This window comes from Pongo pygmaeus, chromosome 11 (genome assembly GCF_028885625.2).
Source record: "Pongo pygmaeus isolate AG05252 chromosome 11, NHGRI_mPonPyg2-v2.0_pri, whole genome shotgun sequence".
NCBI lineage: Eukaryota > Metazoa > Chordata > Mammalia > Primates > Hominidae > Pongo > Pongo pygmaeus.
Window position 1 is genome coordinate 30,965,086 of NC_072384.2, and position 16,810 is coordinate 30,981,895.

The 16,810-nt window shown below is 39.8% G+C and overlaps 2 pseudogenes; both read left to right on the forward strand.

The window, feature by feature from the left end:
- Nucleotides 1-16,810, forward strand: part of LOC129031537 (selenide, water dikinase 1-like) — a 122,326-nt pseudogene that overhangs the window by 86,617 nt on the left and 18,899 nt on the right.
- LOC129032305 (small nucleolar RNA U13) lies at nt 14,645-14,736 on the forward strand (annotated as a pseudogene).

The following is a 16,810-nucleotide window of genomic DNA, read 5'->3' on the forward strand; positions in this document are numbered from 1 at the left end:
AACCCTGTAGAGTAGCTGGGATTTGCATTTTAATGATCCTGTCTTTGTTGTCTGTTTTATTTTATTCTCCTATACCCAATTTCTAGTCCACATGCTTCATGTTTCAAGGAATTACAAGTGATAAGAACTTCTGTACCCAGTAGCAGTGCCCGGAGAAGCCCCCATGCAAATCATCAGAGAAAGAAATCAATGTGGGACTAGTTGTGAAAATAGTTTGACTCACTTCCTTTAGGTAAAAAGACTTTATTTCAGAGTAACGCTCTAAATGAAGTGTAGATATTTACTTATTTACATAAAAATGTCCTCTTCCTGGCTCTCCACTGTTAGATTTCAGTGCTTGCTGGGTGGGATGAAGACTCTAGCTAAGGAGGGGAACGCTGTACAGAGAGTAGTGCTGTACAGAAGAAATTGAGGGTGACTATGGGTACTAAGTCTGTGGGAAAGGGGAAAATTAAAGAGGGTAGCAAGACTGCATGTATGAACTGCTGCTTGGATAGCCTTGAACAGAATCAGGGAAGTCAAGAGAGGCAAAGGTTCTATGGCCATGGGCTGTTGATGCTAATAGCAAGCGACACAAAATCTGGAAAGGGAAGTGTACAGCTTCTAAGGTGAGCCCTTTGCTCGCTCTCCCTCCACAATGACAGTTGCTCTCAGTACATCTGACAGCAGCTTCGGCCATGAATTTTCAAACAATGCAATCCATCACTTAGACACTGAGACAGGCCCCGCCTGGAGGATCACTGCCCTGGGGACTGAAGGAATCTGACCCACAGGCATACAATGAGTTAGCAAGGAAAACAGCTTGCCTAGAGGTGCTGCTGCCTTCCACTGTCGGGCCACATGCATTAATTCCTCATGGACAGCAGACAGTTGTCCTGAATTAGAACACCTCGAAGTGCGCAATACAGGGTGAGCAGCAACGGCAGACACAGAGCAGCTCCATGGAGAAATCTGGGCTCCAGGCTAAAGCAAGGCCTTGGCAGCCTCAAGGACCCCAGTGTTAAAAAGGAACGGCGGCTATCAGAAAAAAAAAAAAAAAAATTCATGCAAATAACCATGCCTGAGCTATTAAACATGTTCCTTAGATTAATGCTGCCAAACCAAATCAGAATGGCATTACATGACTGCAGACAAGTGGCTTGCTGGGAGGAAATCAAACTAAAAAGCAAAACAGCCTAGTAAAGGATAAGCCTCTGCTCAGATGCAGGGGTCTCTTGTCCTCTGTGGCTACGTGGTTGCCAATCATCATCCTGGCAGAGAGACAAAGAGGCAAAGACACATGCTGCTTCCGATGCCTGTCCTGCTCCTCTTTGTGACAGCTGCTCTTCTATCCGAGGCTTCCCTTGACCAGGGGACAGACGCAGCCAGCAGTCCAGAGCAGCCGAGGTTAAATACCCTTACCTGGGAAGCTGGACAAATTCTTGAACACAGATTTTGGAGATAATGTGGTGACAGAACTTGCTCTGAGGGTCAAGGGAGCCGTGGCCAGCATAAGAGATGCAGGCACTCTGAGAACAGTTGTCATTCAATGGCTTTTCCAATCAATATTCCTTAAATATTTATTTTACATTTATTTAGAAAAGAAGAGAAAAACATTTTCTATTACACAAATTGTATAGCTAATTTAAATTCAGAATATAAATTACATTTTACCCAGGAAAATTGTTCAGAAACATGAAAAACAGAAAAAAAATTCTTTTAATTTTTTTTGTTTCCACTTGAAAACGTTGGTAAAAATCTTTCCTGATTTCTGTGCTTATTATTTTTATTTTATAAATTTTAAACTAATGGAACTATTCATGATTTAAATTTAATAATAAATAAATAAATAATAAAGTAAATTACCTATTCCTAGTAAATGACACTACTAGTTTCATAATATCAATGAATTTTAACTGGTCCTCAATACAGAAGACTGTCAGTTGGCATGTGACAGATTTGCGGCATTGCCTGAATTTAACCATTTGAACAAAAGGACATAAAAACTGAACACAGTTGATGAAGTGTATTTTAGCCAAACATTCATGTACCGAGTCGAGGCTTCAGGCAGTATTACGCAAACCAAAGTTACTTGCAAGTTAAATTAATTGAGAAGCAGACAGGGTGTGCTTGAGAGAGAGAGAGAGAGTTGGTCTTCAGAGAAGAAAAGAAACAAATGTGTTGAGAAAGCCTTAGAAGGGAGTTCCCAGGCCCCATGGACGATGGAGAGAGTAGTCTCCGCTATGGATGCGCCACTTCCTGCCCCTCTGTGGCTGGTTCTCCTCTTAAACCAATCACCCCCCTCCCTATCATCGCCTTTACTTTGAACTAGTCCGAATACACCTCAGTTACTTATAACCAGTGGGAAGTTTTAAGACTGATGTGGGGTGTGTATGTGTGTGTGTGGGTGTGTCTGTCTGTCTGTCTTGAACAATCTCAGAGTGTTAGGGAGATTGTTAAAGGAAGGAAATGAGAGACAAGGCAACTCAATGGCCAAATAGGTTTATTTATAAGAATAAGCCTGCGAGGGTTCCAAGTCAGGAATCTGGCTGAGATCCTGATTGCCTGTAAGCTGAGGTTTTTATAATCCAGTTTCTATAGGGGAGGGGTTGGGGAAGCGCTGGCAGGTTGGAACTGTAAGGGGCTGGGGAGGGATGCAGTCAGGGCCAGTCAGGCTTTGTTGTGGTCAGGGTTCTTAACGCTCTGTTAAAGGTATGAGTGAGGTTAACCTTTGCTTTGTTTTTGGAAACACAGTCACCAAGGTAGAAAAATGGCATTGCTATTCTTAATTCTCACACAGCGGAAAAAACTTGGAAATCAGTTCAAGGGAAGGGGCTGGCGCCTTTGGAACAGATCAATCCAAGTGCTAAACAACATGGAGACAACATTTATTGAGCACCTACTAAGCACGGGGTCATGAAGAGAGGTATAGTCCCTTAGGCCAGGGATGCCAGGAGCCCAGGCATTCTATTAATACTATAGCAATCAGTAATGGAAGTGAGAGCTTGCCCCACTGGTGGTTCTGAGACTGACGGACTTTAGAGCGTATGGCTGCACGAGTATGCCATGGCCAACGCAGAAGCCATGCAGATAATGTGCCAAGGCTGAGGGTAATGCATGAGGTTCCAGGATGGTGATGTCAGAAGGTGGGTAAGGAAGGCAGCTTAATTTTGGTGGGGCTCTCACTCTTCCTCATCTGGCTGTTACATCCAGGTGGCAACAGAAAGTTGGAAAAATTACTCAGCAACACCTAAAGCCCTGATTGATCTACTATCCACTGTGGAAACTCTGTAAATGTCAGCTCTAAATCCTACTTCTTCTGGAGCATGAATTTCATTGTCTTTCAGGGCATTCATGTCAATGTCTATAAGGAAACAGAAAAACATAGTCACTGGCAAATATGTAGACTAAATACATAGGGTGGGATGGAGGTGAAAAGTGCTCTTAGAGGAGTAGACAATAAGGGTGTATTGAAGTTATAATGACAACTCTTTGAAGGATTTGCAGATTCTTCCTGGGAGAGGTAAGACTTCTATGTACTCCCTCCTGAGTTCAGCAGACCAGATGTTCAGGCCGCACTGTTAAGTCAAAGGAAAAAAATATAGCCTCACTGAGGCACTAGAAATGGGATCATTGATATTTTGTCAAGTTCAGCCTCTTACCCAAAATACAAACAAAACTTTGGTAGTTGTTCAATGTGAAGAAAACAGTTGCGGTGTGTTATCAACTCCTGTGAGAGACTAAAGTTTCAGATTAATCAATAACACAATCTGACTTCTGTCTTAGTGAATTAGGCCCAAGAGCTAGAAATCTTTCTGAAAATCAAGAGAAGGCTTCCACTGTATCGGGGCTGATCATGTTTCCATTGAATCTGGCCCTGTTAAGAGAAAGGCCTTGGTGACAACAAAGGTGTTTTCAGATCCTATGTCACTGTTTTCCTCCTGATTCAACTCTTGGGGCAGGAAGTGGGATGGGGAACAAGTTCGTTAAGCTTTGCACATAAAAGGTATACCTTCAGAAACATAAAACGTCATTTTCAATACAACACTTTATAAACTAAATAGCCCCCCGACCCCAACTTTTAATAAGCAGTCTGCCTTTAATACTTGAAAACCAAAATTGCTTTCTGTTTTAATCGATGAAAACCAAGCTTTAGCTTATAAATGGATTTTTTCCCAGAATTCTTTATCAACCACCGAAAGTGGATATTTATAACGGAAGTCCACTTGGTTCTTCATAAAGCTAATTCAGGCTGGGTAATTCCCTTCAGGCAGCAGTAGGCATTGTTCTCTTCAGCTCTTGTATAATTAATACCAAGATACAAATATATTCCTATTTATTTCAGGGGGTGAAGAAGTGGTGAGAAAAAAAAGAAGGGGAGATGATACTAGTGTCAAATGAATTCTCTAATACGTTTCCCCACTAGAGTGAAAGATAAATTAAATGTGCAATAAAAATTTAATAGCGAACAGTGATTGCACTATAGGAACCCTGATAGAAATAAGCAAAATGGCATAATAAATTTTCTTGTGTGAGAAATGATTATTTGGAGCTTTAAGCTTTGACAATTCTTGTAAATCTTATCTGTTTGTTAGCAATTAATAATATTAAATTGCTTCACATCTCCCTAGATAAACATCAGCAATCTTTCAAGTCATTGTTGAAGAAATGCATAATCTACTGCACATCATTAGAGTTTTCTAAAATTTCCGAGATATTAAATAGCACTGTTCCAAGGAGAAATAAAAGCAATTTGATCTTTACTACTGGTATAAATAGATCAACAAATATTTGTTAAACCCGACTTTGTGCTTAGCAGAGATAGCTAAATGTCCATCAAAATCCAGTTTTGTATTTCAGGGTATAAATCTGTGTCTAGGAAGTGGTTGCCCGGGATAGGACTATATCACATCCCCAGTCTCCTATGCCTCTAGTGTGGCCATATGACTCATCTCTCCGATAACACTGACTAGAAATGATGTTTGCATTTGTAAGCCAAGTCTTAAGAATAGGACCATAGGTCAGGCGCAGTGGCTCAAACCTGTAATCCCAGAACTTTGGGAGGCTGAGGAGGGTGGATCATGAGGTCAGGAGTTCAAGACCAGCCTGGCCAACATAGTGAAACCCTGTCTCTACTAAAAATACAAAAATTAGCTAGGTGTGGTGGCGGGCGCCTGTAATCGCAGCTACTTGGGAGACTAAGGCAGGAGAATCATTTGAACCCGGGAGGCAGAGGTTGCAGTGAATCGAGATTGCAAGACTCCGTTTCAAAAAAAAAAAAAAAAAAAAAGGACCAGTTGGCTCTTCAGGCTCTTTTAGCTTCTCCAAGCTTGATGTAGAAAACAACAAAATCCTAAGATAGGAAGAACCACACATTGAGAGGAGCTGGCTCTGAGTCTACATGTGGCAAAAAGCTGTTCATAAACAGGAACAAGAATGCCAGCCTTGGTTAAGTGAGTAAGATCTAGACTTCTGTTACATTTCAGCCTTTACGTATCGGTGCGTCTATGTGTCACAGCACATTTGCCCGGTCTGACTAGTAGAATAGCATTCTTAGAGACTTCGTGAGATACATAAAGAAATGAAAGACTTTGCACTTCTTACAAAAAATGACTTTACTCTGGTTAAGGAAACAAAGAATACATGCAAGAAAAGTAAAATATCACAAAAATAGGAAATGATAGTTTAAGAGATGCCAGAGGATAGTACAAGACTAAATTCACAACTAATTGGCATTGGCATAAAGTACTAGGAGTTCAAAGGTAAAAACCTAAATACGTACTCGGGAGGCTAAGGCAGGAGAATGGTGTGAACCCGGGATGCGGAGCTTGCAGTGAGCCAAGATGGCGCCACTGCACTCCAGCCTGGGCGACAGAGAGAGACTCCATTTCCAAAAAAAAAAAAAAACAAAAAAAACCCCTAAATACGTATTTGAAAAATATTCATAGGAAAATGGTGGGTTCTACTGGTGAGAGCTTTAAGCTATGCTGCTGATAAGAATCAAATCAGCTTGTGGGAAATTCTTCATTTGAAGAAATAAAACTAAAGCTCCTGGTATCCTTAATTCTTTTTATTTATTTATTTATTTATTTATTTATTTATGTATTATACTTTAAGTTTTAGGGTACATGTACACAATGTGCAGGTTAGTTACATATGTATACATGTGCCATGTTGGTGTGCTGCACCCAGTGATTCATCATTTAACATTAGGTATATCTCCTAATGCTAACCCTCCCCCCTCCCCCAACCCCACAACAAGCCCCAGTGTGTGATGTTCCCCTTCCTGTGTCCATGTGTTCTCATTGTTCAATTCCCACCTATGAGTGAGAACATGCAGTGTTTGATTTTTTTGTCCTTGTGACTGTTTGCTGAGAATGATGGTTTCCGGCTTCATCCATGTCTCTACAAAGGACATGAACTCATCATTTTTTATGGCTGCATAGTATTCCATGGTGTATATGTGCCATATTTTCTTAATCCAGTCTATCATTGTTGGACTTTTGGGTTGGTTCCAAGTCTTTGCTATTGTGAATAGTGCTGCAATAAACATATGTGTGCATGTGTCTTTATAGCAACATGATTAGTAATCCTTTGGGTATATACCCAGTAATGGGATGGCTGGGTCAAATGGTATTTCTAGTTCTAAATCCCTGAGGAATTGCCACACTGACTTCCACAATGGTTGAACTAGTTTACAGTCCCACCAACAGTGTAAAAGTGTTTCTATTTCTCCACATCCTCTCCAGCACCTGTTGTTTCCTGACTTTTTAATGATTGCCATTCTAACTGGTGTGAGATGGTATCTCATTGTGGTTTTGATTTGCATTTCTCTGATGGCCAGTGATAATGAGCATTTTTTCATGTATCTGTTGGCTGCATAAATGTCTTCTTTTGAGTGGTGTCTGTTCATATCCTTCGCCCACTTGTTGATGGGGTTGTTCTTTTCTTGTAAATTTGTTTGAGTTCATTGTAGATTCTGGATATTAGCCCTTTGTCAGATGAGTAGATTGCAAAAATTTTCTCCCATTCTGTAGGTTGCCTGTTCACTCTGATGGTAGTTTCTTTTGCTGTGCAGAAGCTCTTTAGTTTAATGAGATCCCATTTGTCAATTTTGGCTTTTGTTGCCATTGCTTTTGGTGTTTTAGATATGAAGTCCTTGCCCATGCCTATGTCCTGAATGGTATTGCCTAGGTTTTCTTCTAGGGTTTTTATGGTTTTCAGTCTAACATTTAAGTCTTTAATCCATCTTGAATTCATTTTTGTATAAGGTGTAAGGAAGGGATCCAGTTTCAGCTTTCTACATATGGCTAGCCAGTTTTCCCAGCACCATTTATTAAATAGGGAATCCTCTCCCCATTGCTTGTTTTTGTCAGGTTTGTCAAAGATCAGATAGTTGTAGATATGCAGCATTCTTTCTGAGGGCTCTGTTCTGTTCCATTGGTCTATATCTCTGTTTTGGTACCAGTACCATGCTGTTTTGGTTACTGTAGCCTTGTAGGATAGTTTGAAGTCAGGTAGCGTGATGCCTCCAGCTTTGTTCTTTTGGCTTAGGATTGACTTGGTGATGTGGGCTCTTTTTTGGTTCCATATGAACTTTAAAGTAGTTTTTTCCAATTCTGTGAAGAAAGTCATTGCTAGCTTGATGGGGATGGCATTGAATCTATAAATTACCTTGGGCAGTATGGCCATTTTCACGATATTGATTCTTCCTATCCATGAACATGGAATGTTCTTCCATTTCTTTGTATCCTCTTTTATTTCCTTGAGCAGTGGTTTGTAGTTCTCCTTGAAGAGGTCCTTCACATCCCTTATAAGTTGGATTCCTAGGTATTTTATTCTCTTTGAAGCAATTATGAATGGGAGTTCACTCATGACTTGGCTCTCTGTTTGTCTGTTATTGGTGTATAAGAATGCTTGTGATTTTTGCACATTGATTTTGTATCCTGAGACTTTGTTGAAGTTGCTTAACAGCTTAAGGAGATTTTGGGCTGAGACAATGGGGTTTTCTAGATATACAATCATGTCATCTTCAAACAGGGACAATTTGACTTCCTCTTTTCCTAATTGAATACCCTTGATTTCCTTCTCTTGCCTAATTGCCCTGGCCAGAACTTCCAACACTATGTTGAATAGGAGTGGTGAGAGAGGGCATCCCTGCCTTATGCCAGTTTTCAAAGTGAATGCTTCCAGTTTTTGCCCATTCAGTATGATATTGGCTGTGGGTTTGTCATAGACAGCTCTTATTATTTTGAGATATGTCCCATCAATACCTAATTTATTGATAGTTTTTAGCATGAAGTGCTGTTGAATTTTGCCAAAGGCCTTTTCTGCATCTATTGAGATAATCATGTGGTTTTTATCATTGGTTCTGTTTATATGCTGGATTACGTCTATTGATTTGCGTACGTTGAACCAGCCTTGCATCCCAGGGGTGAAGCCCACTTGATCATGGTGGATAAGCTTTTTGATGTGCTGCTGGATTCAGTTTGCCAATATTTTATTGAGGATTTTTGCACTGATGTTCATCAGGGATATTGGTCTAAAATTCTCTTTTTTTGTTGTGTCTCTGCCAGGCTTTGGTATCAGGATGATGCTGGCCTCATAAAATGAGTTAAGCAGGATTCCCTCTTTTTCTATTGATTGGAATAGTTTCAGAAGGAACGGTACCGGCTCCTCCTTGTACCTCTGGTAGAATTCGGCTGTGAACCCGTCTGGTCCTGGACTTTTTCTGGTTGGTAAGCTATTAATTATTGCCTCAACTTCAGAGCCTGTTATTGGTCTATTCAGAGATTCACCTTCTTCCTGGTTTAGTCTTGGGAGCATGTCTGTGTCGAGGAATTTATCCATTTCTTCCAGATTTTCTAGCTTATTTGTGTAGAGGTGTTTATAGCATTCTCTGATGGTAGTTTGTATTTCTGTGGGATTGGTGGTGATATCCCCTTTATCATTTTTTATTAAGCCTATTTGATTCTTCTCTATTTTCTTCTTTATTAGTCTTGCTAGCGGTCTATCAATTTTGTTGATCTTTTCAAAAAACCAGCTCCTGGATTCATTGATTCTTTTAGATATTGATATAGTTTGTGTATTTGTTCCCACCCAAATCTCATGTTGAACTGTAATCCCCAGTATTGGAGGTGGGGCCCAGTGGCAGGTGATTGGATCACGGGAGTGAATTTCTCATGAATGGTTTAGCACCATCCCCTTGGTGTTGTCCTCACAATAGTGAGTTCTCGTGAGACCTGGTCATGTGAAAGTGTGTGGCACACCCCACTTCTCTCTCTTGCTCCTGCTTTCGCCATATGATGTGCCTGCTCCCCCTTCACCTTCTGCCATGATTGTAAGCTTCCTGAGGCCTCCCTAGAAGCTGAGCAGATGCCAGCACCATGCTTCTTGTAAAGCCTGCAAAACTGTGAGCCAATTAAACCTCTTTTCTTATAAATTACCCAGGCTCAGGTATTTCTTTATAGCAATGCAAAATCAGCCTATTACCTATGTGTTCCAGAATCTCTGATTTGCTTGCAGTTGTAAGCTTACTTATTCTTGTAATGCCTACTTTTGACCTGATTAGACCATTTATGTTCTAATTTTGTTGTTGTTTCCTTAAAACATCATGTTATGATCAATCTTTTCCCTTTCAATGTAAAATGATTTCTATTTCACTGATTCCATTTCATTCAGGAAGTAAGTTTGTAAATTCTAGCTAAAAGAGACTCAGTTCAAATTTCAGCTCAGATTAGAAGATTTCCAGAAATAATCATGATGTATTCATATTATTTTTAAAGCTACTTATTAAGCGTTAACAATTTGCTAGCCACAGTGGATGTAAAGAGGAACACAATGTAGTCCATAGCATTTTGGTACTTATATTCTAATGAGACTTCCTCTAACAGAAGAGGTCATGTCATAGACAGAAAGAACTAGATACATGAAGCTTGTAAGCCTGGAGATGACACAATGGTCAAAAGATAACTGTCTTCTTTAAAGATTTAAAGGTTTTTTCCCAGGGAAGAGAGATCAGACTTATTTCTCATGGCTTTTGCCCACTGATGTGGACAGTGGGTACTATTAGTCACTCAAAAAAATATATTTTGAATAAATGAATGAATGTCATCTTGAGCCTAGGAACTTGAATCAATTCCAGATATTTTTCATTTGCTGTAAGAAATGGCACTTAACTTGGTCACCTGCTTGCTGTGAGCCTTCAGAAAAAAAAAAAAAAGTCAATTTAAGAACCAGGACCACTTAGGTAATAGCCACAGGAAGAAGGATTTGGGTTTGATATAAAGATGCAATTTCTAAAGGTCAGAGTGTTCAAACATGCATGGTCTCACTTTCTGAAAGGAATTAAGAAGTTTTCAGGCATAGTGGACTAAATGACAGAGATTGGAGGAGAAGACATTCAGACATTTGAGGTTCTCAGACAAGGGCTCAAGATGTTCTGAGCTCTTCAGTGGAAATGTGGGGGTGGTTGGGAATTAGCAAAGCAAAGGCCCTAGGGTCCCTGGGGGATGAGATAGGGGAAAGAGCTAGACAGGAACCAGGACCCCATAAATAGTCCACAGGATAGAACTAGACTACCAGACAAAACTAATGAATTTAATTAAAGGAGAGAAACTTCCCTGGAGGTTCTGTCAGGTTGAGTGGGCCACCCAGAAAATGGTATGCTTGGGACCACACAGATACTGAGAACTCATCTCTTAGCCCTAAATACAAGGTCTGTTTGGCTGTGAAAAGCCAGTGCATTTGTTGTAGAGGAAACCAAGGCTCTCGGCAGTCCTAGTGGAAATATTTGACCCTGCCCTGGGAGTTTCTCTTAATTCTGTGTCCTATCAGACAGAGGTAGTAAAAAATGAAGGGTTGTCTGGAATGCTTAATAGCTCTGCGACTTTGGGAAATCCACTCTGACCTTCAGGTTCATTGGCCAAAGGAGGATAACAACATGAAGCTGGAGGGTGGTGTGAGAATTAAACAAGAACTGGTTCTGATCTGTGCTAGGTGCATCTAATCAATGTATTGTTTCTTTTTTCCCCTTCTAGCTTTGAACTTTTATAATTCTTTCTCCACGAGAAGCTTCAAAATCCTTTAATTTTCAGGCTAAGCACAGTGGCTCATACCTGTAATCCCATCACTTTGGGAGGCTGAGGCAGGTGGATCACCTGAGGTCAGGAGTTTGAGGCCAGCCTGTTCAACATGGAGAAACCCCATCTCTACTAAAAATACAAAATTAGCCAGGTGTGGTGGTGTATGCCTGTAATCCCAGCTACTCAGGAGGCTGAGACAAAAGAATCACTTGACTTTTATTTTCATTTCCTCTTGGGAGCCGCTAATTTATTATTTGAGAAAGTCAAATGGTATTTATAGATCCATGAAACTGGAATGTGTTGTGTAAACTAAGATGAAGGCAAAGCCAGGGCTTTTGGTTGCCCCTCAGGATCCCAGTAACCTGGTTTGGCTATTTTGTAAACCCAACTAATTTTTCTCCATGTCTGCTAGTGTTACTCTAAATTAAGATGTAATGCATTCTGGAAGGTCATTGGCATTTGAATGGTCTTCTCTAAACTGTATCTAAATCACCTAGAGTTGATGCAGCATTCTAGGAAGGACAAACATGTATTTTTACATTTAATTCAGAATGTGGCAGAAAACTGAGACTGTCATGTGTTCTTTTCTTCATCCAGAAAATCTCTCATTCCACAAGTGTAATTCTCTTCTTGCCAGGAGTCACGAGGCTTGCGTCAAACAAAAGTGTGTTGGCATTACAATAATCAAAGCAGGACCAAAATGCCCTTCAATCTTCACGCTCCTTTGAAACCAAACAAAATATGGCCCTATGCACATCTATTCCAGACAAGGCATTCCCATGGGAGTGGGGGTAAAATGTCCTAATGCATTTTCAATTTACAAAGTAACTCCCTATGTTTAGATCAGTCAGTTTATATCTGAGTTCAAAAATTCCAGAGAATCTGGCATCTTTCCTCCCTAGCACGATTATATTTCTCAAAGAATTCTGTTCTCAAAAATTTTTACCCTTCTCTCAGAAATAGGCTCTTTAGTTGGGATATTTTAAGCTATGTAAATGTTTCTTTATTTTCATACTTACAAACTGTCTACTTCACTTTGTCAGTGCATGGTTTTGCTTTTTAAAGGATCTGTTTACGATGCATACAACAAAACCAAGTAATCATGTTGTCACCCAATATTAGAAAAATGATCATTAGCTCACAATAATCATTTCAGGCCACATAAAATCAAAATAATGCCTTATAATCCATCCAAGACTATCATATTTGAGTTGTTTATGTTTATATATTTTATTCTATAATAACTCCTTGATATGTGGGTAAGTCATTTGTCTGCAATACATTTTAATATGAATTAGGTGGGCTTTTTTGTTTTGTTTTGTTTTGTTTTGTTTTAAGATAGCCACATAAGGAGGGCAGGGCAGGATTAGAAAATATAAAAAGACTTAGAAAATGCTCTAAAATAAACATAGGGCATCAAAGAGAAATATAGTGTTTAAGAGCAAGGATGAAGAAAAGAAGATAATCACATAAAAATGTTTCATTTCTCCATATTGGTGGTCACAAGTGACCCCAGTGCTAAGTACCACACCACAGAAAGATTTTTACAAAGTAGATAACATCATATTTCTGAATTAGAGTTTTGGGATGTAGTTCATGTTAAGTGGTTAGTTCAGGCTTTCAAGCAGTTTGCACTTTGAAATCAGAGTCATTTCTGAAATCCTGTGAGAATTTAGTTTTTAATTTCATAAGAAATAACTGATTTGCCCAAAAATCAAATGTTGGCATTGAAAAGGGCAGATTTTTAGATAAAATCATGTTACAGTTGATTCTGTGAGCACCTGTATTAGTTCTTTCTGGTTGTAAATATACCTCAAAACTCCTCGTGCTGGCCAAGCGTGGTGGCTCATGCCTGCAATCCCAGCACTTTGGGAGGCTGAAGCGGGTGGATCACCTGAGATCAAGAACTCGAAACCAGCCTGGCCAACATGGTGAAACCCCATTTCTACTAAAAATACAAAAAATTAGCCGGGCATGGTGTCAGGCACCCGTAATCCCAGCTACTCGGGAGGCTGAGGCAGGAGAATCGCTTGAACCTGGGAGGCAGAGGTTGCAATAAGCTGAGATCACGCCATTAGCACTCCAGCCTAGGCATCAAGAGCAAAACTCCATCTCAAAAACAAACAAAAAACAAAACAAAACACTCCTTGTGCTGTGCTGAAGCCTTGGTTGAGAGAGAATTGCGGACATCAGGGCATGCTGGAGCCCTACCTCGATGGGCACTGAGCACAATCAACCAACAAGCAGGGAAGAGAGGCAGCAGGTGAGAGCAGGGATATGCCTGCTGAGCCGCCCCTCACCCTTGACTTTGGGCAGTGGACAGGGATCATCCAGGTCTTCACAAAAGCGTAGACAGCTTTCCAGATGGAATGGAGGCTTAGATGACTAAATAATAGATGTTTGTTAAATAGACTAATAACATCAAGAGGGCAGAGAACGATGAAACAAAGACTAAACAGATATGGAGGCTGAAGAACTGGCTTCAGAAGAGAATTCTGTGGGGCCCCAGCAGGCACCTTAGGACCTTGCCTTGGATTTGTAGAGACTTGCAGAAATAGAAGTGGCATGTCCAAACCATCATCCTCATTACTATTCATTGTGTATGCTTACATGAACTGAGGACTGTGGGTGCATGGTTATCACAACAGGGCCATGGGACATGATTGATGGAAAGACACCAACAGCCACAGATAAAGGATGCAAAAGTTATATCTGAACCGAAACTTTAAAATTTATAGAGATAGTTATTGACAGAGGCAACATAGCATGCTCCCAGATGGAAGTAAAGGCTCCCCACGTCTACAGTCTTGCATGGAGGTGCAGGTACTGTATCACACACCAAGTGACCATTTCACCAAGTGCAAGGAGCTCACAGCTGCCATCCACATGGTACTAGTGTGTATTAGGAGGGAATTTATTATACTCTCCTGTCCCCTCCCCATATCTCTGATCTGGAAATTCTTGTTCACTCCGCCTTTTCACCACATACAAGGAACTGCTACAAAACTGCTCAAGTAAGCATTTGATTGGACAAATCCAAGACCTTGTCCAAACACATAGCATCCCTTAGGAGGTCCAAAGATCAGGCTTGTTTTAGGTCCATTTCTACAGAGGACATTGTTTACATGTTTACTCTAAAAACCTGAAGTTGGTATTTCCAACCCAGACTAGTCTGGAAATGGTGACTTCTGGGGAAGGTTCTGTTTGAAGATTTCATTAGAAGTTTCATCCAATCTTCAGTTTGATCACTTTTAGGCCTGAACTGACTTCTGGTGTCCCCAGCTGAGCTAGGCTAGCTGGAAAGTGGAGGCCTAATAACGGATCCACTTTCAATCAAAAGGCCATTGCTGTGCTTGTTGATAAATACTGCATGTGTAACTCATGTTATTTATTTAACCTTCAATAATGCTTACTACATACCTGTATTTCTGGGGTCTGTGGCTAAAGTTTAGGAATCAGTCCACTTGATTATGAGTTCAGAGACCCAAATTTAGTCCTAGTACCAATGGTACCAACAGAGCAGTAAGTTAAATAGTTTCACATCTCAAGTGACTTTCTTCATCTATAAAACAAGGCAATCGATCCTTTTGTAGTTCATGAGCTTAGATGATCAAGTGTTCATGCACGTGTGTGAGATGTGCCACCCTCGAACAGGCACATTACCCATCTGACCTGAAGAAAAAAATATTAAGTGAAAAAGATTTTTAAAAAATAAATAAAATAAGGCAACTGGACTAGGTTAACATTTATCCAAGACTTTCCTGAAGCTTCTCACTGGGCTCACCTGAGGTGGTTATAGAAAAGTAAATATTTGTGGACTTATCCCTGACTTAGATTCAGAATCTTTGGAGAAGGGGTCTGGAATATTTCACTTGTAGCAAATTCCCCTAGGGACACTGAACCATCAGGTCATTTCTGAGGTTTCATTTATCTTTGACATTACATGAGGACAAGGACAAAGTAATATTTCTATTGATCTGACGTGACTATATGAATAAGGTTAATTATAGCAATTTGTCCCAAATGTGTTAGGTCACCTTTGCAGTGCTTTATATCGGGTGATTGAGTCATCAAGCATAGAGGAAACTATGGCAATTGTTGAAGAAGCTCAGAATTTTAAGCCAAGATGACCTAGGTTCAAATCCTGCCTCCTTTCTTCTCCAACTCTCTTCCTTCCTGATTCCCTAAGCCTCCATTTCCCAATCTGTTAAGCGTGTGTGATAACAACACCTGTGTCTTAGGCGGTACCATCACAAATGTTTCCATAAAAGAGAGCTTAAGAGAGGCAATTGTAAGTGCGGGATAGGGTAGGAAGTGCAGGGCAGGGTATGTGCTGGAGGACTGATCTCGAAACTTCATTTGCCTAAGAAGGTCCATGTGAGGCAGCTTTGGCAAAGGTAGGAAGATGGGAACTGATGGAGATTTACTATCACTGCTTGTGATGATTATGAAGATTAATAAGGAAATAAGGATATTTTTCATACATTTTCTGACACAATGATCAATGAGTAACAGCTCTTATTAAGTTAAACCATATGAAATTGCTATTTTCAACTCTTTTTGACTGTCTAAATAGCAGTTCCATATGGTTTCAAAATAATATAATTTAATATTGAAATCCCAGTATGACACAATGAATTTATTTTTCCCAAATTATTCATGTCCTTTTCAAGAAAAAGTGAGAGAGGTATCACTGAATATACAATGTGTTTTTTTCTTTTATAATGATTTTTTTTCATTTTAATGAAAATTCAAAAGGCTTCACCTCAAGTCACACTACAATCATTTTTCTAAGTAATGATACGATAAGAAGTGAGGCAGCAGGTGGGAGTTGTGATAGAAAACACCGAGGAGGATGTCAGATGAGGGATTCTTATGCCTTGTTCTAACTATTACGATAACAGCTGTCCTTCTTGTACAGCACACCCTGTCTCTGTGACTTTAATGATGACCTGAACTCCTAATCAAGTGTTCATGTGGCCCATAGACACCACTGTATGCTTAAAAAGTCACACACTCTCTGCCTGCTGGTAATGGATGGCTCTGCATTTCCTTTCCTTAGAGGCCATCTTATAAACAAGAACTAGTCATATGGGGTATAAAAATAATTAATGGTCTTAACTGAACTATTAATATGATGTTACTAACCAGATGAGATATCAATCTAATTTAATTTGCTAATTTCATATTCACATTTTATCTAATAGCTAAAGTGAAGAATAAATCATGTTGACTCTCATATGTTTATGCTTCATGTTTTTAAACCTCGTGGGTGTGGATGTCTCTACTGAAATTCATTTTCTGTAAGTTCTCATAGAATATCTGGAGAGCTTGCTCAAAGGAAAAATGGAACTGTAAGATTTTCCAGGCCATGACTACTCACATTGAACGTCTCACCCAGCAAATATAACATCTGTTACTACCTGAGTCCAAATACTCAAGATGTCACATAAAAATATAAGAACTCAGACTGGAAAAATAAGCCTGAATATTTTATTAGAAACCCAGAATTGCAAAGAACCCAGGTCTGACTAAACACATCCATGATTACTATTGGTCTATACTGATTCATTAATTCAATCATTTTATCTCTCAGGTGGCAGGAGAAAGCATAGAAGAAAAGCATTCTTTCAAAAATAGATTAGCGAGGACTTTCTTGTGTACTTCATATTTGTTTTGTTGTTGGTGATATTTAATTGAAAGATGATGAAAGGAAGACAGAAATCCTTACCTAAATTTTTCCCCAC